Raw genomic sequence first — 27691 nt, forward strand, 5'->3', positions numbered from 1 at the left:
CTTGTAAACAAAGATGTACCCCGATGCAGCAGGTAACTCATTTCACCTATCAGGCTTGCTACAGCTGAGAAAATTACCCAAAATATTCACCCTCTTGATGATAATATGTGATGACTTAAAGGTTTCAACAATGCTCAAGTCACAAATTTTAAAGTGTTCAACATTAGGAAATAACCATTAACCTTTGTACATCAAAGGGCTATTCTCCATTACAAACAGATCTTGCCTTATGCAGTCACAAAAAGGCACAAGAGCAATCTCATAAAAAATAAGCTGCTCACCATTAACTAACCATTAACCTATATGTACTCTGGGCTCCTAACAGAAAATTGTCCAGCAGACCACCGTATCCATTTATAATTTGTCCACCCCTGAAAAATGATTTCATTTCATTTAAATGCATTAAAGGATTACCAATATGTAAGTAGGGACCAGTCTATTCAACTTCAAGTCACCTGTGCTTCTTTCAAATCACGCTTAAAACTTTTCCACTCCTGGATGTATGATAAGATGATCTGCTACAGACACTAGAAGAAAAACAAGAAAAATTATGTGTTTAATACACTAAATCCTGATTTATTTATATATTTGTACAGGACACTCACCTTTTTTTCTTGTCTATTTCTTAAAGGTGTCTGAGAGGAACCGTGAGCTCAAGGATAACATTCTATCTCCTAGAAGATCCATGTGGTATAGTGGCTCTGTGGCTCAGAAAAAGGTGGCCATTTTTAATAAATAAATAAGTAATTGGCCGGCTCTGTTACTGTGGGTATGCATGCTCACACAGCTGCGGTTTGTTGGTGGAATAACTGGGGTGAGACACACTTGCATGTGAGGGTGCAGTCCGTCTCAATTGCTTCATTGGCTTCCTGTGGAGTGTGATTAAGGTATTGTACCAACAGAAGAATAATATAAGGAGGAGCCAGCAGGAGAAAAGGGGAGAATCGAGAGAAAATGAAAGGGAGAAATGAAAGGAAGAAGAAAGGAGGTTAAAGAGAAACTGAGAGAAAGGCAGGAGTGAGTGAGAGCTGGTGCAAGATGGGAAGAAGCAGGCAGACAGGGATGGTGCACCAGGAAAGAGCGTGTGGCCAGCTCTTAAGAGGTGGCTGAGGGATCACTCCTGTTGACCAACTGGAGAGCAGGAGCAACCAGTGTGCTCAGGGTGTGCTCTTTCCTGGAGGAGCCAGCGATTGGCAGCGGTGAGAGTACAGTGCACTCTCACTGGCAGGAGGTAGATATCGGCAGTGGTGTGAGCAGAGCAGGGCTGAATGGCTCCCTGTGAAACGCTGTGGGGTTGGTGGCGGGGACACAAGCAGGATTAAAAGGTTTTCTGCTCCTGTTGGTTTGACATCTCTCTGGGCTGCAAGATCCTAATAGGATAAGCCAGAGAAATGTACATTTTGAAAGGGAAGAACCAGGGACTTGATTTTAAAAGACAGTTCCCTGCTTGTGTTTTTAAGCACCACTTTTATAGGATTATTTATTGGATTACTCTTAACTTCCACCAGCACCATGATTTTATGGATTATTTATTTACTGCATTTTTGCACTGCACTTTGTTTTGAACACCGTTTGTTTTGACTGTTTTTAATAAAAGCACTGGAGCACGTTTGCACCTACCCCTTTGCTTTGTGGGTTGTCTCCTCATCTGCTGGCTCATCCCCTGGGTACGTTATCAGCGGTACTGGGTACAAAAGGCTTCTGAATGCTACAGGGGGTGTGGAGGCAGTAAATATGCCATCCTCAGAGGATGCAGTGTCAGATGCATCTGGTGAAAATGGATGCATTCTTGTGGCTGAGATTAAGGAGGTGGTTAAAAAGTTCTGAAGTGCAAATAGTCAAAGGTCTGGATGAGATCATGACACAAATGGTGAAAGTACTAGATATAGGGTGGGGTGTGGTTAACACTGGCTAATAAATGAAAGCAAAACTCTCAAATTTGATGAATAAAACAAAGTAAGGAACGGCTGGCATTGGAATAAATACTGTGGATTTGTTTTCATCATTAAGAGCAGAAGATACACTTTAACAGTATATAGAAGCAAAGACAAAAGGCAAAAAAAAGGTAAGAAAATGAAACATGAATATAAGGCAATAATTCTGTGTCACCAACAAACTAAAGGGAAATGTAGCAAACTAGGCATTTTCAACCAGCCCCCTAAAATAAGTTTTTTTCTCAATCAGAATCATAACATTTATAAAATGTGCTATTTCCAATGCTATGAAAAACTAAAAGTTAGAGATTAATTAAACAAAGTCTATTTTCAGTATATTTGCACATGCACACTAAAGCAACATTAACTTCTGTACTTCTAAAATGTTTATTTTTATACTGTATTGAGGATTTGTTCTATTCTGTGTATTGTATTGTATTGACCCCCTTCTTTTTGACACCCACTGCACGCCCAACCTACCTGGACAGGGGTCTCTCTTTGAACTGCCTTTCCCAAGGTTTCTTCCATTTTTTCCCTACAATTTTTTTTGGGAGTTTTTTCTTGTCTTCTTAGAGAGTCAAGGCTGGGGGGCTTCCAAGAGGCAGGGCCTGTTAAAGCCCATTGTGGCACTTGTTGTGTGATTTTGGGCTATACAAAAAATAAATTGTATTGTACTGTATTAACCACATACAGTAACATTTAATAATTGTGTTAAATAAACTGCCAACTCACCACAATATTTCAATGTCCTAATATCATAAAGAAAAGAATTCTTACCTGTATCTTTCCCAAGACTTGAACAGGTCTGTTGCTTTTGTTCTGTTTTGTTTGTGCTGTATATAACAGCAGGTAGAATATACTTCATCCTTACAAGAGAATTCATGATGTTGCGTTGTGTCAGTCAATCTTCAAGACACTGCTTATCTGAAAGATAATTGAATGTGAAGCAAACACCATATTATAACCTGTAAAAGACCAAGCACACTATGCTAATCAAAAAATTCATGCTCAAGCCAAAACACTCAGCTAGTACTTTCTGCTGTTTTAGTGCTTCTGTGGATACTGGTTTTATTTTACCTGTTAATTTCATGATTTGCACCCACACTGGAAAGAAAATATATATTAGCTACTTTATAATCGATCTAATTTTTAGTTTGTATTACTGTAGTTGGTTCATGTTTGTTATTTTTATACCCCATATTTGTTTTGTGTATAATTTGCTTAAAAAGATTTCTACTTTATTATGACCTATATTTCCGCATAAGTTATTCGACATGTAGACCATTCATGGAAACATTTTAGCATGATGCAAATTAAAAGAACTTTGGTATGCATCATTGTCTACATCAGTGGTTCCCAACCTTTTTATATGCCCCACACCCCTACAAAATGTTCGATTTATGTTTGCACCCCCTGCAAAAGTAATATCACATTTGAAGATGAAGAAGTCAAATTTCTAATTTTTGAACCACATACAGTACTGCTGGAAAAGAAATTGAACTAAAAAAGTAAGCTTTTAACTCAGTGCATAAAATGTAAATATAAATTGAGCAATTTACCTTTATAAATCTCAATAATCTTGTAAATGTGTCCACTGTGAAGCTTAGACACCCAATTAGGAAACTGGGGACTGGAATATTCCTGCGAAGCATCAAGTGCCGCTAGGAAATGACAATAAACAATTGAGGTGATTGGGGGATTGGAGACCCCTGTGAAGCAACAGTCTGGCGCACCACAAAGCAAAAAAAAACACAAGCTCTGTTCCCCAATAACACATGTACTGCAGTTCAAAAACAGATGTGCCACACAGTTAAAATTGCTGCGCTACTGCTAGGACCAGCAGCAGAAGAGATGGACTGGACTGAGTGTAAGCAGCAGGTATATTACATACAATTCAGTCTCCCTTGTTCTTGAAATCAGTGACATTTCAAAATCAATGCTTGCACAGAAATCAATACTAGAATTCACCCTTCTCTATGGATCATTGCAAGGTCCAAATTCCATTCTCTTAAAAAAAAAAAAGGTACTTGCCTTTATAAACACTTCAGCCACAGCAAGGAACCTGTAAGAATGGGCATTTCATCAGCTCATTCACATGTGACAATTGCATGTGCAACGCTTAATTCTTTTCATACCAGATTGGGAAACATATAAATATAGTTACGGTGGAACGTCGGTTCACGACCATAATTTGTTCCAAAACTCTGGTCATAAACCGTTTTGGTCGTGAACCGAAGCAATTTACCCCATAGGATTGTATGTAAATACAATTAATCCGTTCCAGACCATACGAACTGTATGTAAATATATATTTTTTTAAGTTTTTAAGCACAAATATAGTTAATTAAACCATAGAATGCACAGCATAATAGTAAACTAAATATAAAAACATTGAATAACACTGAGAAAACCTTGAACAACAGAGAAAACTAACACTGCAATAGTTCGCGCTATAGCGCTACCAACCGCTGGCTAAAAACACTTTTTTTTTTTTAATGAGTTTTAAGCACAGGGGAAAAAAATGAACATTTGAAAAAATCCGTAATTTAATAAACCACCAAGAAAAGTAACATTGCAACAATGCACGCTATGAACCGATCGCTGTAAACGGAAGTGAAAACAAAATCAAGCCCAGTGCGTTCTTCAACTGCCTTCCTACCTTATGCATCCAGCCCCCTCTCTCTTGCGCTGCCTGTGTGTGTGCACATCTCTCTCTCTCACGCTGCCTGTGTGTGTGTGTGTGTGTGTCGCGCTCTCTTGCTCTCTCTCTCTTACTCGCTGCACAGGAAATGCACAGGGAGAGACTGAACATGTACAAACCGAAAGGGAAACTGGCTTGTTCGTATACCGAGTGAACCGAGGCAAAAGTTTGGCGAACTTTTTGGTCGTAAACCGATCTGTACGTGTACTGAGACGTTCATGAACCAAGGTTCCACTGTATTAAGTTTTTAAAATAACCCATATTAAATTTTTACTACTTGGATAGCATACTGCTTGCTTTGCTTTTAGTTGAAAATAAGACTCTAATCCTTTTATTCTTAGTTGTCTCGCTTCTTACAGGACTCCAGCAATACCACTTTCCATTTTATCATCCAGAATTGTATTTCCCCTCTATAGACTCTTGGAAATCAGACGATGTTTTAATTTCTTGGCAAAACAGGCAGTTTGTTGTAAACAGATTCAAATACAGTTCCATGCAAAAGTTTAGACACCTCTGGCCAATTTATATATTTTGTTGAAACTTCAAGTTAAAAAAAAAAGAAATGCAGCTATGAAAAGGAAACAAACTAAAGCAGTGGCATTTTTTTATAAAAATGTTAACATACAGTTGCCAGGGCCAGGTTAAAATTCCATGTGCTTTTTGACCTTATGCACTCTGGTGACCACACATACAAACTCACAGTTGATTCAAAAGATAAATACTGCCCAAAAAACAATTTAATAAGCTAGTATTAATGGCAAAAATACTTCTACAAGACTGACACTTGGAACATGCATCCATTTTCTTAAATTCAAAAAGAATGTTCAGAAAAAAAGTGAGTTGCTAGTAGAATCGTTGTAATCATTCTTAAACTGTTAACGATTTGTAAATCACAATTTTCCTGATCTTTACAAAATATACAAAATTTGTAAAATGGACATAACTTTACTTTCCTTTGTTTTATTACCGTATTTTTCACACCATAAGACACACTTTTTTTCACCAAAAGAAGGTTGGAAATGTCTGTGCGTCTTATGGAGCGAATATTGCGTCACAGACCATGATGTGTATTACCTGACAAAAGTCGACATCCAGGGGTAGAGGGCGACAAAACTCACTGTTACGTTACAGGCATTCCCTCTGTGCTTGGAGGAATGTTACACTCATTGACTCGGCATCTAATCCTTGCTTGTGCGTGAGTTGCGAAATGTAAACAAATGTAAACAATGGCAAGATGGCATCGACATCTCACGAGGGAGCGAAGCGAGTGCAGAAAATGAATGTTTTGCGCATTATCACTGAGTCGGACTTTTGTTGAGAGTGATCAGGAGATCGAACAAGAGAGTGAGGAACTGGCATCAGCTGATCGGGACACCAGCCGATGCCGCCCCAGCTGAGCGCATTCGTGCACCTATGGCAAGGTTCGTGTGGGAGGAATACCTAGACATTGATCCGTGGGAGCCAAACTGGCTACCGGACTTCACAAGACAGTATGGCTTGCTGTTGGACTCGACAGATTACCAGCCGCTGGACTACTTCAGGCTGTTCTTTCCTGAAGCTGCCTTTCAGCTACTGTCAGACGAGACAAACAGGTATGCAGAGCAATTTTTTGAATCGAGGGCTGTGCTTGCACCGCATTCTCGTTTTTCAAACTGGAAACCCACAACAAAATACGAGATGAAGGGCTTTGTGGCATTACAAATATAGATGGGGCTAGACTGGCAATATAACTTCAGGGAGCATTGGTCCAAACGTGTGTGATGATGGGTACGTGCTCCTGCAAAGTGATTGTGAGCAACTGAACTTCATAAACTCTGACACTAGCGATGAGGAGTTCTTGGGGTTTCCATAAAACTAGAAGAGTGCTTGAACCTTAAAGTCTCTCCTTATTTGTTAATGACAGTGATGATGTTTCTTAATACCGCTGTTGAATTTAAATGGTTGAAATATTATTCTGCTATATTTTATTAAACATATTAGTACACCATTTGGTTCAGAATATTTTTTTTCTTGTTTTCCTCCTCTAAACCTAGGTGCGTCTAATGGTCAGGTGCGTCTTATGGAGCAAAAAATATGGTATCTTTAGCTTTTAAACATTTTGTGGAAGCTACTTTGCCCAAAAAGGGAAAATAAGGCCTAGACACATTCCTTGCAATTATATATATCAAGGATGGCGAACTCCAGGCCTGGAGTGCCGCAGTGGCTACAGGCTTTCATTCGAACTCTTTTCCTAATCGGTGACCAGTTTTCACTCCTAAGTAACTTTTTCCCCATCACTTTAATAGCCCTGTTAGAAGAGTTCAGCCCTCTGAATTGATTTCTTTCTTCATTAAATGACAGCCAAGAAGAAATGAGATGTGAAACGAGCTAACAGATGACCAGCTAAACTGGGGCTTCAAACTCCAACCAATTTCACTCCAATCACTTTCTTAATGAGAAACCAATTCTTGCTGTTAATTAAACCCATTATTTAATTCCATGGCTTGTTGCTGCTCTCATTCTGCCACAGCACACATTTCGAAAACTGTTGTTTTTCTGTTATTTCTAAGAGCACTGTCAAAATGTTTTGGTGACCTGAGAGATCAACCTTACCAAGACCATTACCTCTCTTTAATTTCAGATATTGTGTAATGGGCACAGGGGAGTTGGTCATGTGGTGGCTTGTTTTGTGTCTCATTATTGTTTGGCTGCTAATTAAAGAAAAAGAAACAACTATGGGGCCTGAATCAAGTTAATTAAAAGAGGTAATCAGCAGCAAAAACTGGTCACTAATTAAGAAGATGGTAAGAATGAAAACCTGCAGCCACTGCGGCACTCGAGGCCTGGAGTTCGCCACCCCTGATATATACTAAAGCTGGGTAATAAAATGTGAACAAAATACACAATAAATAAAAAGATAACTATAAATACTACAGTGCTCACTTCTTACAGTCCACAATAGAGCAAATCAAAAATAAGACAAAGAGCAATATATTTGGTTATCTGTACAAAAACAAGATAATCTATAAACAAAGTGCAGAACAAGAAATAAAAAAAAAAAAATTTCTGGCATAGTTTATAAAGTGCTCATATTTCTAAACTTTATTTCTTTTTTCCTTTGTCAAGCACTCAAGAAGCCTTGGGTTCTCGGGCTTTATTTTTTTTTTCCTTGGGCCGCAACTCTAGCTGTCAACAAGTTTGTAGATTTCCTGAAAGCAACGCTAAATGTTAGGCTTAAACATAAAATACTTGCCAGGTAATGAAAACAATATTTATTTCATATTTAATAAGCAAATCTTCATTAAAAACACCAAAGCACTTAACAAAGAAAAACTCAAAAGTCTTTTTTACAATTTGTAACAACAAAACCAGCCACACAGCCATGTTTAATAAATAGCTTTGAAAATCCATCTTACTTGAACAACTTCCTAAATAAAATAAACTTTTTATCAATAGACAATATTAGTGAGCTTTCCGATGCTGCCTACAGGAGATGAATTCTTTATAGTCAGGGTTAAAGTCTGAGACGGCACAACGAAGTTGTCATTGCCTGTGCGACATGCCCGAAAACGATGCTTAATTCATCACAAACATATTCCCTAATTTATAAACACTAAATAAGTTAGTAAATGGCTACTATACTTACTGAATGGACTATAGATAAATGATATTTTTTTTTTATTACTTGCACTCATATGTGTCAGAAGTGGGAAACTGTAAAGTATCGTTCATCAACACAGCTGAAGAAATGTATAAGAGAGAGGACTGCTTCCCTTCTAGTTTCTTGGGAGACATTTCACATAGTTTAAAACCAGCACACATGAGCAAACAGGCAACTGTGTGAACGCTTGCATACTGTACGTAAAGGCTTGCGATCTTCCATGATTTGAAGTTGTGTGCACCCTTGACATTTGAGGTTTTGGCTCCATGAGAAGAACTCATGAAGCTATGGGAGGTATTTTCTGCAAAAATGAAAATGAAAAATTATAAAATCTCTCTTTTGCAATTTCATTTTCAAAGTCAGCTTGCAATAATGCTGCAAAAATTAAAATGAAACATACTCAGTTTTTAATGTTTGGAAAACATACAGGATTAAATCACTTAGAAATGTGTACATAGATAACGCCTTTGCATCCTACGAACAATTACACTACGAATTTAACCTTCCATCAACACAATTCTTTCACTACCTCCAAACTTTGCTAAACAAAATCTGCCCAATTCTCCTCACCTCCAACCTACTTCTATTCCGGAAGAAATATTGCTCAGTCCTGAAATTTCTGTAATATAGAAAAACATTTTAAAGTACCTCCCTTTCAGTGGGAAAAGGATCTCTTACTCATCATTTCAGAAAAGTAGTGGAAGCCAGCCATGCACAGAATTCACTCGACCTTCATATATGCAAAGCATACAATAATTCAACTTAAAATCTCGTTTAAAATTGTCCAAAATGTTTCCAGGGCAAGATCCAACCTGCGAACGTTGCAATCAAGTTCCAGCCTCACTAGGTCACATGTTTTGGGCCTGCACCAAATTAACATCATTTTGGACGAAAATCTTTAAATGCCTATCAGGCAGCCTTGGTGTCACAATCCCTCCTAATCCACTAACAGCTGTGTTTGGTGTACTCGCAGGTGGGCTTAAAGTGGAGAAGGACAAACAAACTGTAATTGCCTTTACTACGCTATTGGCACGTAGACTTATCTTGCTCTGGTATAAGAATCCTAACTCACCTTTTTCAAGGCAGTGGGTAACTGATATTATATACTATTTGAAATTTGAAAAAATCTAATTCTCACTTAGAGGAACTGCTCAAAACTTTTTTAAAATCTGGCAGGATCTAATCAATAACATTCTAGAATAAGCATTTAAATTGGGGAAAAGGATTTTCTCCCCCCCCCCTTTTTCCTATTCTTAAAGTTTTACTCTGACTGTTAGCCTATCTCTCTTTCTCACGGATGGGGGATGATTTGAACTAAAGTTTTGCCAAGTTTGACTTGCTTTTAATAAATCCAATAAAATGTTAAAAAAAATTAAAATGAAAATTAAATAACACTATTTGAAATAAAATTTTCAAAGTCTGTGCACAAGAATGATGCAAACATTAAAATAAACATGCAATTTCTCTTCTGCATTTTCATTTTAAGCCTGCATGCAAAAATGTTGTAAAAATTAAAATGAAAATGAAATATCCCCATTTGCAATTTCATTTTCAAAGTATGTGCGCAAGAATACTCCAAAAATTTAAATTAAAATGAAATAGCCCCATTTGCAATGTCATTTTCATTTTAATTTTTGAAGGATTTTTGAGTGCAGATTGCATTTTCATTTTATAATTTTCATTTTTGCACAAAATACCTCTCATAATGAGACATAGTAAATGTTCTGATAAATTCGACAGGGGCACAAATTTACGAGATTATTATGAGCCTTTATCTATAATGCAATGTTAAACAGCCGTTAAACACAATGTGCAAATGAATAACCGATGTAAATTATTTGATACTTGTATTAGATGTCAGTGACATCCAGGTGCTTATGAGGATCACAGGTTGAGAACCTCAGCAGTCATCCTCTGTTGTACAAAACACGGGTTGCCAGAAAATTAGTGGGAACTTAACATTTATTTACTACTTTATTTTTTGTAAGTTTAATTTTTAATTTTTTTTTTTGTTATTCCATTGGCGACTTTCAGAGGTGGGTAGTAACGAGTTACATTTACTCCGTTACATTTACTTGAGTAACTTTTTAAAAAAATTATACTTCTAAGAGTAGTTTTACTGCACCATACCTTTCACTTTTACTTGAGTGCATTTGTGAAGAAGAAACGCTACTCTTACTCCGCTACATTGGGCAACACTTGAATCGTTACTTTTTTTCCATTATATACACTGTATTCCAAACATGCATAGCGGAAGGCCCGCACGGCCGCCGCGTATTCTTTTGCTAAAACTCCCTAAACCGTTTCCCATTCATTCTCTATGGCAGTAGTAAACCACTACCGATGCAATCTATTTTCTACCACTTTTGTTTCAAGGGGTGCTGTTCTGCACTTTTCGCCGCTCTGCCTGACTGCCTGCAGTGTCTGCCCGTGCTGGGGCGTTTTTCTTCTGTTTCTTAAGTAAATTGTTAAGTTTAAAATGTCGATTGTGGTTATTTCTGTTGATTAATTAGTGCTTTCATAGATTATAGCTAATATCAAGTGGTCGCTATTTTTGCCTGTTGTATACAATCTATCTAGCGTCTTTCACATCTATCTCCACTCTCACTGCCCGCTTGCCTGAGTGCAGCGTGTGTCGATTGATATATGATTTACTGTATTTCTTTTTAACATAATTCTCCGAGTTGTAAAATATATACATTATATATAAAATGAAACTACTACATAGCTAATACTGTTATGTATCTGTCTAGTGCCTTCTCTGTCTGCCTATTATATAAGTGCCTTCCCTATCTAACCATTTATCTAGTGCCTTTCACATGTGAATGTACTCTCACTGCCTGCTTGCCTTTCTGCAGCACATGTCATATAGTGCCTTTCACATCTATCTATCTAGCTAGCTATCCATCCATCCCTCTAGCTGTTTTGTTTTTCTCCTGACAGTTTTATATCTTCTATTATACAGTGTCTTCCCAGTTTATCTATCTAGTAACTTCTCTGTCTGTGTATTATTCAGTGATCTGTCTGATAGTGTATGTCTTACAGAACTTAAAAATAAGAACAGTTATAAGGATACTTCTTCATTTTAATTGCAGTCTCAATTTTTAATTTTTTTTAAAAAGAGCATCCTACATCTATTATACAGTGACTGTGTCAACTATCCGCGACTGGCCAGTCAAGGTAAAGTGAGACTTCTTGTACGTGCACAAGCTGCCTTGTTCTAATGTTATTTTCTATCAGCTATGCTATTTGGAAGGCAAGTGAATATGCAGTATTATACTGTCAGTGTACAGTCAGTATATCTTGTCACTGTAAGTAGTTTGCACTGTTCAAACATACATGTTACCTACTGTAGGTACTGGCTTCAAAAGCTTTGTTGTGAAAAACTGAGATTTGGAACTTTGTGTTATTTTTGCATCTTTATTTTGTAAAGATGTTATTTATTTTGGGTGGCACGGTGGCGCAGTGGTAGCGCTGCTGCTTCGCAGTTAGGAGACCCGGGTTCGCTTCCCGGGTCCTCCCTGCGCAGAGTCTGCATGTTCTCTCCGTGTCTGCGTGGGTTTCCTCCGGGTGCTCCGGTTTCCTCCCACAGTCCAAAGACATGCAGGTTAGGTGGATTGACGATTCTAAATTGGCCCTACTGTGTGCTTGGTGTGTGTATCCTGCGGTGGGTTGGCACCCTGCCCAAGACTGGTTCTTGCCTTGCGCCCTGTGTTGGCTGGGATTGGCTCCAGCGGACCCCCGTGACCCTGTATTCAGATTCAGCGGGTTGGAAAATGGATGGATGGTTATTTATTTTTACTAATTTTTTATTTTATTATTTGGAAATAGCAGAATTTGCACATTATTTTATATTTTTGTCCGTCTTATTACAACATTTCTAAAAAATAAATAATTTATTATGATTAAACAGTCACTCAGTACTTGAGTAGTCTTTTCACCAAATACTTATTTACTCTTATTTGAGTAATTTTTTGGATGATTACTTTTTTACTTCTACTTGAGTAATATTATTTTGAACTAACGCTACTCTTACTTGAGTACAATTTTTGGCTACTCTACCCAGCTCTGGAGACTTTACACAAGCACACACATCCAATTGAGGTGTCTTTGAAGAATGAGTCCAGTATTTCATGCATGGGTTTCAGGTGCTGGTGTCAGCTGATGACAGTTTCAGAGCCTAATAAAGTCTTTTGACTCTTCAAACACTGTGTGACACTCAACAACCATGGGCTATTCTAAGCAACTGACTTAAGTTCTTAATGTTAAACTAACTGATGCCTACAAAGTAGGAGAACAATATGAAAAGATACAAAACTGCTTCCAACTAGCAAATTCCACAGTCTGAATGTCTTTAAGAAATACCAGTTAATTGGTGGAGGTCAAGAAGATATGGAAGAATAAAAAACAAACAACCTGACATCTTTTATACTATGCAGGAAGCCAAAGTAAAACTGCCATACCACTACAAGGGACCTGCAGGCATGTTTAGCGGTGGTGCTCTACTGTGCACTGTTACTTACATGGACATGGATTTCATGGAAGAGCCTTCAGAAGGAAACATTACCTGCAATCTTAACACGAAAAACAGCACATTATGCAAAACAGCATCTGCGAAAGACAGAGGAATTTTGGAACTGGGTACTGGGGGCAGATGGAATTTAAATCTTTGGCACGACTATAAAAGCTTTGTTTCAAGAAAAAAAAGGAGTACCATTGGATGAAAAGAAGAACCAGCTGTTAAGTACGGGGTCGGATCTGTTGTGCTTTAGGGTTGTGTGGCAGCTAGTTGCAGAGGCAGGAAGCATTGTGCCAGTAAAGGAGGAAAGCATTCCATTAAATATCAACAACTCCTTGAGAAGAATGTTAGACAGTCAGTCTGGAAAACTAAACGAGAAAAAAAGATGGCTTCTACAACAATATCACAATCCAAAACACACTTCAAAATCTACTATGAGATACCCCAAGAAATGCAAGTTGAAGGTTTTGGAATGGCCCTTACAGTCCCGATATTTAAACAGAACTGAAAATCTATGAGCAGATCTTAAACATGTTGTGTACACAAGACAGACCAAAAATATCTCTCAAATGGAAGCAACCTACAAACAAAAATGGAGAAAAATGTCTAAAATAGTAATTGAAAGACTTGTGGCTGCTGTGGATTGGGGCGACCTGGACACAGACAGGCAGACACATTTACATCCATCACCACACGTTTATTTACACTATACTATATACAATTCCTAAGTGCACAGCCACACAAACCCCAACAGTCTCCCAAAGTCCAGTATTCCTTCTCTTTCTCTTCTTCTCTCACACTCCAGGCCTCTCCTCGCCGCCTCCTCTCCGACCTCGTCAACCTCCTCACCCGACTCCAGCCTTGATTGAAGGGAGGCGGCTCCTTAAATAGGCAGGCGGCTGATGACCACACCCGGCCACCTGCCACACTGCCTATAAAAAACATTTACAAACTTTTCTGAATCCCCCATTTACTCTTACCTTTTTACATTTTTTTAGTTCATCAAAATAGTATGGTGTTGTACTGTGTTAGCCATTACGGATGCAATGAGAAGTCAAGCAAAATGACACCTTTTATTGGCTAAGTGAACCAATTACAATATGCAAGCTTTCAAGGCAATTGAACTTCTCATTAGTTCATCAAATAAATCATAACTGCACATTAACATTATCATACAAGCGTCATTGTTTTAGTTTGTTATATTTACTATTTTTTCCTTCAGATATCAACAAAATTTGGAACTGTACATAACATGATGCAAACTACTTAGGTGGAACTAATATATTATTTTTTACAGCCATGTTTTTTTTGGTGATTTTCATAATTATTATGGTAAACTAAGCATTGATCTCTCTACTCCATCTATTTCAAATGAATACATTTTACAACAATTAAATGAGAGTACAGCTGGTATTATAATCAACAGGCAAAGGAGCAGAGCTAACCCAGCCACAGGGGATGCACAAACCAGTGTTTCTTTGTGCTGGTCCCAAGCCCGCATAAATGGGGTGGGTTACGTCAGGAGGGGCATCCGGTGTAAAATTTTGCCAGATCAAAATGCAGACAACAATACAGATTTCCATACCTGATTGGTCGAGTCCCAGGTTAACAAAAACCGCCACCAGTATTGTTAGCCAATGGGGTGCTGGTGGAAATTGGGCCACTGTTGGCCGAAGAAGGGGGGAGATGTGTCTGGAGAAAAGAGGAGAGGAGGAAGGTAAAGAGAGTGGAACTGAGAGTAGGAACTTTGACATTTGGCAGTATGACTGGTAAGGGGAGAGAGTTAGCCAATATGATGGACAGATGGAAGCTTGATATATTAGAAGGGGAGTAAGGCCAGGTGGATCGGAGTAGTGCTGGGCAGTATACCGGTTCATACCAAAAAACGCTTTTTATTTTTGTTATGATATGGATTTTCCTTATACCGGAACACCGGTTTAAATAGCCTAAACAACATTCGGAACGTGGCGCAGCGGGAAACTGTTTAAGGGGGGACCTTTTTCACTGGTGCACCACAAAATACGCATGGAACAGAGTACATGTGTTAGTGGAGGTATTGAGCGGTGAAAATGGACAGAGAACATTCTGAAACAGAAGCTGTAGCAGATGATGTTGAACATGATGACACAGAAGAACTTTTGACGAAAAAATGTGCCATGTCTGTTGTCTGGAGATACTTTGGTTTTAATAATATAATGGTAATAATTTGGTAATAATAACATAATGTGGACCATTATGTTCAAATCGGTGAATACTGTTTCTATACTACTGGATAATACTGCAAGCCAAGTTGTACTTGTTTTATTTTTTATTTTTACAATACTGTGTAATGTACCTGGTTACTGTGTAATACTGTGACAATGCCAGTCCCCTACAGACTCCCTCTTCCCACATGGGAGTCTGTTGAACTAACACCGTTGATAGTTATGACCAAGATGAGCTGAGAAATCTCATTGAAGCCAGAGGATGGTGGAAAGTGCTCAAGTGCTTTCGTTAAAAACAGTCAAAGTAAAACGAAAAGTGTCCATTGTGCAGTGTTCAGAAAAATACAGCACCCAAATAAATAGCAAGTCCATAAAGCCAGTGAAACGTGGAAATAAAATCCATAATAAATAAATCCGTTAAAATGCAGATCTCTCTCCTAACCCGATTGCAGCACACCATCTTCTGTCTCCACGGCTCACCCTTCACTGGCGTTGGGAGCCTCTGCAGCACAAACTCCTTTCTGCCAGCCCCTGTTTTGGCTGCCGCCACACTGCGCTGCCAGACCGTCCGAGGTCGGCACACCTCCCGTCTTCCTTCGTGCTCACTCAGTCGCTCCTCAGATCCATTGGGAGGTCTTACATTTTGCTCGCCCCACTCTGCATGCTTAATCAGAGGGGTGAACCAGCCCCTAGATCGCCTAAGCCTGCACTCCCTCACGGAGCCCCAGCTCATGCTGCCTTCTCCATCCTGGTTTCTGGATCGTCTCCCATGACTGCCTTTTCCATTCTTTAACCTCCTTGTGTTCTATCTTTTTCACATGCCGCAGTAAGCCGACGAAGCAATTGAGAACGATCGGGTGTGACTCGCCCCAATCACTCCCAGCGGTCGTGCAATCGCGCCCACAGATACAGACACCAACTGGATTTGAAAACGGACCTTTTTTTTTTTTAAGCTACGGACCCACTATACCACAAATAGCATTATAAATGCAAGTTGCAGTTTTATTATTTATGTATATAGCTTAGCTTGAAGCAAAGTCCATATTAATGCATTTGCCTTAATGACAGTTCAGTTGGTAAAGATGTCATCACCAAGTTGCACTTGTTTTATTTCATTTTGGTGAATACTGTGTAATGTACCTGGGCTTTAAGTTTTGAAGTAATAGTATTATTACTGGAAGTTGCACTATTATTTATTTTATTGTTATTATTTATTAGTTTAAATATTATGCAGTTTAATGATGGTAAAGTTGTTTAAAAAGTCACTTTAACGTGTCAGTATACAGAAATTGTTAACATTAACAGAAAGTGTAGTTGGTTTACAAAAAATATTTACCATTTATTCCTTTTCTAAGACATGTTCAGTGCAATACAACTTTTGACAAGCACCTCTGGATATTTTACTAAGTCTAAATGCCTCTTTGGATGGTTGACAATTTGTTGTCAAAATTTTAGTTTAAGTTGTTTGCAAAATTTGTTCAATAAAAATGTTCATATTTTGACAGCAACTGTCATGCAATGTGATTCCTTCTCTTCATTAGTGCCTCCCACCTTGAAAACTATCACTTTATGGGGCCATGCAAACCTGTATTAATACTTGTGTGCAAATTAAAATGTTTTTTTGTACAATGTACAATTCTCATGACAGTGGAATAGGTTATTCTTAGCCAGTCTACTGCAGTAATTGCAGTGGAAAATGTGGTTAACTCATGCATGGGAAAAAATACCATTGAATACCGTGAAACTGGTATAATTTTGAAAAATACCGTGATATAGAATTTTGGTCATACCGCCCAGCACTAGATCGGAGGTGGATTCAAATTGTTCTATCATGGTGTGGATAGAAGGGGAAATGGGGTAGGAGTTATACTGAAGGAAGAGTATGTCAAGAGTGTTTTGGAAGTGAAAAGAGTGTCAGACAGAGTAATGATTATGAAGCTGGAAATTGGAGGTGTGATGATGAATGTTGTTAGTGCATATGCACCGCAAGTTGGGTGTCCAATGGATGCGAAAGAAGATTTCTGGAGTGAGCTGGATGAAGTGATGGACAGTGTACCCAAGGGACAGAAAGTGGTGATTGGAGCAGATTTCAATGGACATAATGATAAAGGGAACAAAGGAGATGATGGGTAGGTATGGTGTCAAGCAGAGGAATGAAGAAGGTCAGATGATAGTGGCTTTTGCAAAAATGATGGGCATGGCTGTGGTGAATATGTATTTTAAGAAGAGGGAGGAACACAGGGTGACATACAAGAGTGGAGGAAGATGCACACAGATAGATTATATCCTACTGAAGGAGATTAAAGACTGCAAAGTGGTGGCAGGGTGGTGGTCTGTAGGATGACATTGGAGATCAAGAAGAGGAGGAGAGTGAAGGCAGAGCCAAGGATCAAATGGTGGAAGTTGAAAAAGGAAGACTGCAAGGTTGAGTTTAGGGAGGAGGTGAGACAGGCACTAGGTGGCAGTGAAGAGTTACCAAACAGCTGGGCACCTACAGCAGAAGCAGTAAAGGTGACAGCAAGAAGGGTGCTTGGTGTGACATCTGGACAGAGGAAGCAGGAAAATGAAACCTGGTGGTGGGATGGGAAAGTACAGGAGAGTATACAGAGGAAGAAGATGGTGAAGAAGAGGTGTGATAGTTAGAAAGATGTAAAAAGTAGACAAAAGTACAAGAAGATAAGGTGCAAGGTGAAAAGAGGAGTGGTGAAGGCTAAATAAAAGGCATGTGATGAGTGGTATGGATACAAAGGAGAGAGAAAAGGACCTGTACCAATTGGCTAGACAGAGGGACCGAGCTGGGAAAGATGTGCAGCAGGTTAGGGTCATAAAGGATAAGGATAGAAATATACAAGCGAGGAGGGTGTGTTGAGAAGATGGAAAGAGTACTGCGAGAGGCTGATGAATGAGAGAGAAAGAGAGAGAGAGAGAGAAGGTTGGATGATGTGGAAATAGTGAATCAGGAAGTGCAATGGATTAGCAAGAAGGAAGTAAGGACAGCTATGAAGAGGATGAAGAATGGAAAGGCCATTTGTCCAGATGACATACCTGTGGAAGCATGGAGGTGTTTAGGAGAGATGGCAGTAAATTTTTAACTAGATTGTTTAATGGAATCCTGGAAAGTGACAGGATGCCCAAGGAATGGAGAAGAAATGTACTGATACCGATTTTTAAGAATAAGGGGCATGTGCAGAGCTGCAGTAACTACAGGGGGATAAAATTGATGAGCCACAGCATTATGGGAAAGAGTAGTGGAAGCTAGGTTAAGAAGGGAATTGATGATTAGTGAGCAGCAGTATGGTTTTATGCCAAGAAACAGCACAACAGATGCAATGTTTGCTCTGAGCATGTTGATGGAGAAGTATAGAGAAGGCCAGAAGGAGTTGCATTGTGATTCTGTGGAACTGGAGAAAGCATATGACAGGGTGCCTTGAGAGGGGCTGTGGTATTGTATGAGCAAGCCGGAAGTGGCAGAGAAGTATGTAAGAGTTGTACAGGATATGTACGAGGGAAGTGTGACAGTGGTGAGGTCTGCGGTAGGAGTGACGGATGCATTCAACATGGAGGTGGGATTACATCAAGGATAGGCTCTAAGCCCTTTCTTATTTGCAATGGTGATGGACAGGTTAACAGATGAGATTAGACAGGAATCCCCCTTGGACTATGATGTTTGCTGATGACATTGTGATGCGTAGTGAGGGTAGGGAGCAGGTTGAGAAGACCCTGGAGAGGTAGAGATATGCTCTAGAGAGGAGAGGAATGAAGGTCAGTAGGAACAAGACAGAGTACATCTGTGTGAATGAGAGGAAGATCAATGGAATGGTGAGGATGCAGGGAGTAAAGCTGGTGAAGGTGGATGAGTTTAAGTACTTGGGATCAACAGTACAGGATAATGGGGATTGTAGAAGAGAGGTGAAAAGAGAGTGCAGGCAGGGTGGAATGGGTGGAGAAATAGGAGGAGTAATTTGTGACAGATGGTTATCAGCAAGAGTGAAAGGGAAGCTCTACAGGACGGTAGTGAGACCAGCTTTGTTATATGGGTTGGAGACGGTGGCACTGACCAGAGAAAAGGAGAAAGAGCTGGAGATGGCAGAGTTAAAGATAGTAAGATTTGCACTGGGTGTGACGAGCATGGATAGGATTAGAAATGAGTACATTAGAGGGTTGGCTCAGGTTGGATGGTTGGGAGACAAAGTCAGAGAGGTGAGATTGCGTTGGTCTGGACATGTGCAGAGGAGAGATGCTGAGTATATTGAGAAAAGGATGTTAAAGATAGAGCTGCCATGCAAGAGGAAAAGAGGAAGGCCTAAGAGAAGATTTATGGATGTGGTGAGAGAGGACATGTAGGTGATGGGTGTGACAGAGCAAGATGCAGAAGACAGGAAGATATCGAAAAAGATGATCCTCTGTGGCAATCCCTAATGGGAGCAACCGAAAGAAGAAGAAGGTGGCAAAGGAACAGAGCTATTATATTTTGATTTTTTACATGAGCAGATGCATATTTAGGCAGGGTTAAAATGTTATTTATCACAGACATATAGGTGAGGAGGACACCTGGACAGATACTATATAGTAAATAATTTGTATCAGCATTTAAAAAAACAATAGTGATAATTTAAATATGTATATTGACTTTAGCAGGGACAACACAGTGGCACATTGATTAGCTGTAAGAATATGGGTTTGACATCTAGATGTCATAACTGTGCATGATCTTTGGGGTACCCCAGCTTCCGGCCAAATCCAAAAGTCACATTTTTGGTTAACCGATGATTCTAGTTCCAGTTTGAACTAGCTCAGTGATGGACCTTAATCTTATCTAGGACTAATTCTTATTTGTGAGTGCTGCTGAAATAGAGTGTGACACTCTGTAACACTATAATAGAGGAAAGTACACTGACTGACCAAAACATTATGACCACTTTGAGGCAAATGATACCAACTATCTTGTACCAATGAGGCAAATCAAGGTCAGGGATATATTCAGTAGTAAGCTGGCATTAGGAATTCGTAGTCGTTGCCTCATTACCAATTAAAAGTATAAAATGACATTAAAAACTCAGAATCAATGTCTCCATGATGGGACAGTTAATTTTGTAAGCTGGAATGTGAAAGGCCTGAATCACGAATTAAAGAGAAAGAAAGTATGCTCTCACCTAACAGGCTTAAACGCTAAAATAGTATTTTTACAGGAGACCCACTTACTAACCAAGGATCAGTTCAGACTACAAAAAGAATGGACAGGCCAAATGTTCCATTCTAGCTTTATAAAGAAAACTAGAGGGGTGGGAATTCTCATACACAGAACAGTTCCATTTGTAGCATCAGATGTAGTATCGGACCCTGAAGGGAGATATGTGATGGTCATGGGCAACTTATATAACAGTAAAATGATTTTGATAAATGTTTATGCACCCAATGTTGATGATAAGGAATTCATGCAAAATCTATTTGCATCCATTCCCAATGTGAACACTCATAAAATTATAATGGCTGGGGACTTTAATTGTGTTCTAAATCCACTCTTAGATAGGACTCCTGTGACGGGGGACGACATCTAATACTGCAAAGACAATTACACAGTTTTTAAATGATCACAACTTATCAGACTCCTGGAGGTTTCTTAACCCAAACTCAAGAACATATTCGTTCTACTCACCAGTGCATTATAGCTACTCAAGAATTGATTATTTTTTTTATAGGAATTCGTAGTCGACATGCTGGATGCAGATGTGAGCAAGTAACTTTGATAAGCGTCAAATCATTATGACCAGATAACTGTATCAGAGCATTTGTGGAACAGCAAGGCATGGTCAGCCATAGTGAGTACCTATCGACAGTGTTCCGAGGATGGAAAATCCACAAACTGTTGAAAGGGCGTTGAGTGGTCAAGACTGATTAAGATAAGAGGTCAGTGGAGGCTATCCCATTTGGTAAGAACCAGCGAAAGTGTAATTATTGCAAACATTGCGACAAGTATAATTTTAATGATGACAACAGGAGTAATGCTTCATGACACACAGTGCATTGAACACTGCTGTGTATGGGGCTGTGTAGCCACAGGCCTGTCAGAGTGCCCATGCGAACAACTGCCTACCATCTAAAGCAGGGGTTCCCAAACTTTTCAGCTCACGACCCCCAAAATAACCGTGCCAGTGACTCGTGACCCCCACTATCCTCGGAAGTGGTTAAAATATACAAATGTTGCGTGCAACAGTGCACATGCGCCAATAGGCCTATCCAAACATGAGCATGACAACACGAAAGTACACAATGGTCTAACAACCATATATTTTTTTTTAATAGTAATTTACTCATTTGTTTAATTTCAACAAAATATCCTATCCAAACAAGAGCATGACAACAAAAAAGAACATAACGCTCTAACAACCATATAACTTTTTAAAAAATTGTTATTTACTCATTCGTTTAATTTCAACAAAACACCTCACCTAATGAGATGGGTGGATTAATTAATTTCTAAAAAGTTTTAAAAAAGTATTTGATTTCTTGGAAATCATCTCGCGACCCCCCCCCCCCCAATGTCTCACGACCCCCCAGAGGGTCGCGACCCCTACTTTGGGAACCACTGATCTAAAGTGCCTACAATGGGCATGCAAGCATTGCAACTGGACCTTGGATTAATGGAGGAAGGTCACTGATGCAATGAATCCCATTTTCCATTGCATTAATGTTGATAGCCAGGTACATGTGCATTGTTTACCTAGGGAAGAGATGGCATCATAATGCAATGTGGAAGATGACAAGCTGGTGGAGGGAGTGTGATGCTTTGGGCAATGTTCTTCTGGGACACCGTAGGGCCAGGCACTCATGTGGAAGCTGCAGACCAAGTATACCCCTTCATGGCAGCAATATTGCCTGATGATTTGGCATCTTTCACCAGGGGAATGCACCCAGCCACACTGAACAAATTGTTCAGGAATGGTTTGAAGAACAGGATGAAGAGTTTAAGGTGTTGTTCTGGCCTTCTAATTTACCAGATCTCAATCCAATGAAGCATCTGTGAGATGTTTTGGAACAACATGTCCGATCTTTGGTGGCTCCACTTCACAACATACAGGGGTTAAGAGGATATACTGCTAATGTTCTTGTGCCTGATACCATAAGATACATTCAGAGGTCTTGTAGAGTGCATGCCTCAGTGGGTCAGGGCTGTTTGGGTGGCACATTGAGAAGCAACAGCATATTAGACAAGTAGTCATAATGTTTTAGCTCATTAGTGAATGGACAGAAAAATCAATACTTTTTAAACCTGTTGTTGTCATCTCAAGGAGATAACAGTGATTAGCTCACATAAAGCATTTTTTTTTTCACTTGGAAAGTAGGAGTTTGAAATCTACCACTGACCCTATAGTTCTGATGTCTGATAGCAAGTGTTAATTTAATGCAAGCCTGATTTTCTTAATGTAATCATTTCCATTCCTTATAAGCATCTATGGTTGAAAAGCAACCCTAGTTTACAGATTAGGTATTCTGTGGAAGTATATTGTCAAATGCTAACCAACGTAAAATAAGGACCAAGCTTTGTTTTTATTTAATTAGTTAATAAGAATGAAACCATGATAAAAAAAATAAAACTTGCAGAGTGACATTTTAAAGCAATTCATATTCAGCATAGATGGGAGATATTCAGGATTGTGGAAACTACAGAGGTATAAAACTGATGTCACACACAATGAAAATCTGGGAAACTATTATAGAAAGAAGGCTTAGTTTGGTTTTATGCTAGAACAACTGATGCAGTTTTTTCATTAAGACAGCTCATAATGTAAATACGCATTGAGAAAAAACAGAAAGGCTTTCATATGATATTTGTTGATTTGGACAAGGCTTATGATAGGGTGCCACTTAAGAGGCTTGAGGTGCATACAAGAAAAAGAAGTATCAGAGAAGTACATGAACATTGTTCAGGATATGAGGACCTTGGTTAGAAGCAATATTGGGGTAAAAGACAAGATTCCAATTAGAGTAGGTCTGCACTAAGGATTTTCTTTAAGCCCTTACCTCTTTGATCTTGTTATAGAAGTGTTGAGTCATGGGATAAAAGACCAGTCTCCCTGAATACATTCTTCTTGCTAATTATGTTGTGATGAGTAGCACCTGAAAAGAGAAAATGTAGGGGTGTCAGAAGAATGGAGATGGACTTTGGAAGATAGAGTATTGAAAATAAGCACGAAGAGGTTAGAATATTTGATGTTTAATTATGATCAAGATTCTGAGGTTAACCTGCAAGGACAGCAATTGAAATTACTGGATAAATTTAAATACCTAGAATCAGTGGTAGCCCAAGATGGAGAATTGGATGCATAGATAACACACAGATTGCAGTGTGGAATAAACAATTCACAGGAAGTATCAGGAGTATTGTGCAATTGAAGAAATCAAGGCAAGGGTTAAAGTTAAGCTTTTTAAGACAGTGGTAAGGCAAGCAACGACATATGGAGTGGAGACACGGGCAGTAAAGGGAATGCAAGAGAAGAAGTTGGATGTGTCAGAAATAAGTATTTTGACATGGATGTGTGGAGTTACAAAGAACACATAAGAAATGAGGCAATCAGAAGTACTACAAAAGTAAGAGAGATATCTAAGAAAGTACAGGAAAGTAGGCTCAACTAGTATGGACATGTGATGAAGAGAGGCAATAAAAATGTGGGAAAAATCAAAGTATAGGGGAACAGAGACTGGGAGAAAATGAGGCAGGGATGGATAGATTGAGTAAAGGAAACGTAGAAGAAGATGGGTCTGACAGGTGCAGGACTGAGTTGTATGGAGGAGGTTAGTCAAACATCTCAACCCCACATAGAAGTGGGAAAAAAATGAAGATAAAAATGTAAATACGGTTAAAAGAAATTAACATTGCAAAATTGATATTGCCAGTAAACAACCTACCTCACTCTGTATGTTCAGAGCAGATTTTCATTAAGTAGGCAAATGTAAAATTGTGGCTCACTTTTAGATATTAAAACTCGATTCTATTTGATTAATGACATTAATGCCTCTTTTTCTATTTGAGCTTACCCTAGTCCTTGGGTTTTACTGACTGTCTTACTTACATGATGAATATTATAAATACTGTAATATGACTTGTGTTGAAATGAGCTTTGCTTCTTTGCTCACTGTGATAAGCTATATATTAAGGGTTTTGTTGTTTATCCCCAGCTATATTTTAATATTTGTTTGTGAGTCAATATCCATGTCAAAATCAGTTAACAATGTCATTTGTATATGAGGAGTCAGAGAAAAAGTTTGGAAAGATATATGCATAGCATAACATCAGGGACTTAATTAACTGATTTGACAGTTGAAGCATGTTTTATTATTTATTAATTTCTTCTTTAAAGTGACAGATAGCACAACATAAAAACAAAGCAGCAGAAGTGAGTTGGTGTTGTCAAGGTTGATGGAAGGGACTGGTGTGACGGTGAGCTCCTAGCAGCACCTGTAACACTGCTGGCTTTTAAGTTCTGAATCTGTTTTCAAGTCAGGAGTAGTTATTCAACATCTAAAAGTGGAAAAATTTATAAAAATCACAATAATCTGATAAACAGTACCAACACTAATCTGATACACAATATCAATATTGGGACAAAACAAGCAAAACATACTGGACAGATATCAGAAAAAAGAAAGGTAGGAATCCAGTTTGATTCTCCCAACATATCTAACCTGAAAAACTATAAAAGTAGATCACATAATAATAGAAGCTGCACGTGGCCAAAAGTTAACATGAGAACAACATTAGTGATGTACTTATCAGCAGAAAAACTGTGAGTCACTCTAAACATAACCTCCTTATTCCATCCTAGCTGACATTCAAGTAGAACTAAATATACAGCCAAAACATTAGCAGTAAGACAACCAAATAAGTGGAACAGTATGCACTAAATGAGTAAGAACATCCTAGCACAGAAATGATATTCGTCTGAACACTCAGCGACAGACCAGTGGGGACTACAAGAGAAAATGTTTTGCCCCTTTTGAGAAGCTGACAAAGGAGGTGAGCTTTTCATGTGCATCTTCTGCTGCCATTACCCCAGTGGTAAGTGTACTTAAACATCTTCTCACTAAAGAAAGCAGGACAGACAAGGGGATTAAGATAATGAAGACTGAAGACCACCATTCTCATCACTGTGAACAACATGGAGATTGAAATATTGTAGTCGGTTGCAACCAAGCTGGATCAAAGGTATAAATACATTCATGTGTAATTACACCTTTCTGTGTGTGTGATTCAAATAAATACTACAATAGGGCTGTCAAATTAGCCAAAATTTAGGGTTCAAATATTCACATTAAAATATATATTCAAATATAAGTTAAAAATCATAGGTGCTATATGTACATTTGTACTTTTGTGCTTTTTTATATTTACACAATTAATATTTTAGTTTTTACTCACAGATTGTTCACACAAATGCACATTTAGCAAGATCTGTCACTTTGCACACACAGAAAATCACATTTTTGGAATGGGGTGTTTTTACAAGTGTCAAATTCATTCGAGTCTTCATGTTCTTTTTTAAGCCAAACTGGAGAAGTGATATTCACTTCATACTTTACAAACACATCATGAAAAAAGTTAAAATATTAATAGTACATGAATAAAACCAAATCTGTATATAGCACATAGAATGTTATGCCTATATGCAAATATATCTGTAAATAAACTTAGTTTTAATATAAATAGTTGAACTTTTAACATTTGGTTAGACTGACTGCTGCAGAAGGGAGAAACTGAGTAGATAAAGGGATCTGTAAAGGAGAAGTCAGTTAGCAGTGCCTTGTGTTTTTAAATTTTTTAAAGGTAAGGTAGTTAAGCTAAGCCTATAAGTTCAGTTATACACAGATGCCTTTTTCAGATTTACACTGCTTTCTTTTTAATGGTGGAATGGTTAAATAATGCTATTTTGTTATGTCAAAATCATAAAAGGTATTTTTTTATGTTGATGTAAACTGTGATTTTACTATATCTTCATCTTTTAAGCTACAATTTGAAAACTTCACAATGTTTTTTAAATGGACGTTTTTCACAGAATTAGCTTGCTGGGAGACTATGTGTTTCATTTGGACAGACTTCCAGACGAGATACAGAAAATGTTATTTTCCTATTTTAACCTAAAAACTGGTAGGTAATACACTCTCGAGTCTATATGTAAGTAGCACTGTGCATTCCATGGTAAACATCCCACAAAACCAGGGGTCCATAAATACAAGACCATAAAAATTAGTTTATATTTGGAAGTAGGTGGCATGGCATGGTTGTGGTTTTGCCTCACAGCTCCAGGACAGTGGGATAAAATTACTGTCAGTGTGTGGAGTCTGTCATCCTCAGCCCATGGGTTTACTTCATCTATCCTAAAAATGTACATTGTCTGGCAGACCGCCCTGAATTTCATTTTGTCTGGCTCCTAGGATAAACATCGGATGCACGTGGGGAAGAAAATAAATGTTTAAATGCAATGGTATGGGCAATCAATCATTCGTTATGAAGGCAGAAATGATGGGTCCACATTAAGAGGACCTATTTAAGGACGCAACATTAGATTCTTAACGGGGATAGAAACTGGCAAAAGGACAACTTCTTTTTCTTTCGGCTGCTCCCGTTAGGGGTTGTCACAGCGGATCATCCAAAACTGTTGTCCGCATATTGATTTGGCAAAATTTTACACCGGATGCCCTTCCTGACGTAACCCTCCCCATTTATCCGGGCTTGGGACCGGCACGAAGAAACACACTGGTTTGTGCATCCCCTGTGGCTGGGTTGGCAAAAGGAAAACAAATGTGTTAAATGCATCCCTGCATACTGGAACATATAAAAATTGCAAGCATCAGGTAGCTCAATATTTACATAATTAAACTTCGATAAGTTACAACCAACGAAAATATAACAGACTTTTAACATGTATTACGAACACAATGCACTGTACAAAACTTTCCATATTTTACATATAAAACTATGAGACTATGCAAATAGTGATGTATTCGGCCACTCGAGCAATATGTGCAAAAAGTTAGTGGTGCAGTTGTTCTACTGAAGTGGACACACATATCATGAGAGAGGCGGACTGACTGAATGATTTGATGCATGGTAAGCGTGCTTTGCAGTTTGCAGGTTTCATTAAAAATTACGGGCACATTTTGGCCACATCTTTTGGTGTAAAAAACACACCGTAGTGTCATTCCTCATCTTAACAAGTCAATAGAAGTAAACGCCATTACAAATATGGACTATTTTGTGTATACTTAAAATAACATTTCCTGGGTTATTTCAACATATGACTTTAATAGTGTATGCTTACCGAAGCGACATGAATACGTAGAAAGGATGCCGTATGCACCAGTAAAAATCATTTTGAAATCCGTTGTTTATAGTAGCTTCCGACTGCGGCCCCGAAAGCAAATTAAAACTTAACTGCCAGTCGCTTCACACCCTCGATTTATTCAACTTTCTGTCGTAATGTTAAACCGCATTTTGAAACAGTCATCGCCGCTACGGTCTCCTTTGGTCTTCAATACATAAACTCAGGGGCGTCACATTTTCAAGTCAAAAACAGCAGTATTCGACACCCAGCTCCCACTTAACCTTCTTTTGTCAAATGTCTGCAGATCGGAAAAGTGGGCAATACTCAAAATATAGGAGGAACCCAACCTGTGTGGGCGGTACGCAATATGCGA

At 38.6% G+C, this 27691-nt stretch overlaps 1 long non-coding RNA gene across 1 annotated transcript; it reads right to left on the bottom strand.

Annotated features, from left to right (window-relative positions):
• Nucleotides 1-1231: 1231 nt before the first annotated feature.
• Nucleotides 1232-27621, bottom strand: LOC114646458 (uncharacterized). The gene is made up of 5 exons (XR_007934144.1): nucleotides 27316-27621; nucleotides 24622-24690; nucleotides 23021-23116; nucleotides 2712-2858; nucleotides 1232-1795 (listed from the first exon to the last, which is right to left on the bottom strand). It is a non-coding gene; the product is annotated as an uncharacterized LOC114646458 (long non-coding RNA).
• Between the last annotated feature and the right edge of the window lie 70 nt (nucleotides 27622-27691).

The sequence above is a fragment of the Erpetoichthys calabaricus genome, chromosome 2 (genome assembly GCF_900747795.2).
Source record: "Erpetoichthys calabaricus chromosome 2, fErpCal1.3, whole genome shotgun sequence".
Lineage (NCBI taxonomy): Eukaryota > Metazoa > Chordata > Cladistia > Polypteriformes > Polypteridae > Erpetoichthys > Erpetoichthys calabaricus.